We start from the raw sequence: 1,991 nt of genomic DNA on the forward strand, positions 1-1,991 counted from the left end.
GCGCTATTCTTTGGAGAAGGACATGATTCTGGGAAGAGTGGAGGGTCAGCGAAGGAGAGGAAGATCCTAGACTAGGTCAATTAACACAGTGACAGCCTCAGTGGGCTCTTGTGTGAGGATGACATAGGACAGAACAGGGTTCAGATCTTTTGTTCATAGAGTCACTATGAATCATACTTGACTCAATGACACCTAACAACAACAACAACAATAACAATAACAATAACAATAACAATAACAATAACAATATGCTTGAAGCTCCATCTGACATACTTTGAATATGTTACCAGGAGGGACCAGTTCTTGGGAAAGGACATCAGGCTTGTAAGGGTGGAGGGACAGCGCAGGAGAGGAAGATCCTGGATGAGATGGATTGACATAGTAACTGGGGTAAAGTAGTAAGTGTATCAGAGACAATGAGATTGGCTCAGGACAGGACAACGTTCAGAGCTATTATTGCGCATAGGGTCCCTTTGAGTCACAGTTGGCTTGACAGGACATAATAACAACAACAATGTTTCATAAAATCTGCATTTAGTTACATCAATTACAGCATTATTAGTAACTGGCAAAAACCTTTGAAAAATTTTTTCCTACTTGTTTTGATTGGCGTTGTGGTGACCTCGTGGCAAGAAGCTGCGATGCAATGCTGAAGGCATGTGGTTCGAGGACACCAGCTGATCTGTGGGAGAAGGATGGGCACTCTCCTCCCGTGACATTAACTGTCTCTGAAAAGCACCGAAGGGCCAGCTATGGGTTGGTTCCAACTCTACAGTACACAACAATAACAACTTTAAAAAAAAATCTCGACTTTCCTCTTAAATGAGGTTAACATTTGTTTACAAAGGATAGCATGCACAGACAAAACCACACAATCCAAGGCAGCATTGTGTTAGGGTAATCACGACAGGTATGACCACAACTCATGGCTGTTGCTAGGTGCCGTTGAGCTGACTATACCTCAGGATAGCCCTACTAACCACAGAGCTGAACTTCGCCCTGTTCTGTGCCATCCTCATGATCTCTCATGCTCAAGTTCATTGTAGTCACTTGTGTCTATCCATCTTGTTGAAAGTCTTCCTCTCTTTTGCTGACCCATCGCTCATAGGTCACTGTCATGCTCATTGGTCACTGTCACACTGCGGTGGCTTGCATCTTGCTGTTGGTCATGATGCTGGGAACCATGCCGCTGGTCGGGTCACCCATGGTGGACAGGTTTCAGCAGAACACCCAGAGGAAGACTTAGAAGCAAGACTGGTCATCTACTTTTGAATTAACAGGCCTTTGTAAACCCTGTGTAACGGAAGAACATCTCTTTTGAAGGTTCAGAAAGTAAATCTATTGACACATGTAAACACTTGTTAATGTCATGTGCCATAAAGTCAACAGCTACCACTCACAGCGACCCTACGAACAATAGATCAGAGAGTCCTGAGCCATCAGCCTCATCTCAGATATGCTCAAGCCCCTTGATGCAGTCACTGTGGCAATCCACCTAGCAAACTAAGTGGATGCCAAATGTCTTTGTTGGGATCTTGTTAAAAAAAAAGAAAAGAAAAGAAAGAAAAAATTCTCAACAAACGAATGGATAGAGAAGCCCTGGTATATTCACACAATGGAATAACACACTGCATTGCAAAACAAGGAACTCATGAAATATTATTCAAAGTGGATGACCCTGGAGGACATTATGTTGAATGAAATATCTCAGTCACAAATGGACAAATATTACATAGGGCCACTGTTGAAAAATGGGACTGACATCAGGGCTGAGGGAAGACAGAGAAGGAAGGGAGGAATGATGTATATTGCATTGAAACAAATGAGGGAGAGAACTATTTAAAAGGGATATGTTGTTGTTGTTATGTGCCGTCAAGTCGCTTGTGACTCATAGCGAGCCTATGTACAACAGCCCTAAACCCTGCTCTATCCTGTGCCAATCTCACTGCCTCTGACACACCCATCCCGATTACCCCAGTCACTGACTCAAT

This window comes from Elephantulus edwardii, unplaced genomic scaffold, assembly GCF_000299155.1.
Source record: "Elephantulus edwardii isolate Elephantulus edwardi_28Jun2011 unplaced genomic scaffold, EleEdw1.0 scaffold00027, whole genome shotgun sequence".
Taxonomy (NCBI): Eukaryota; Metazoa; Chordata; class Mammalia; order Macroscelidea; family Macroscelididae; genus Elephantulus; species Elephantulus edwardii.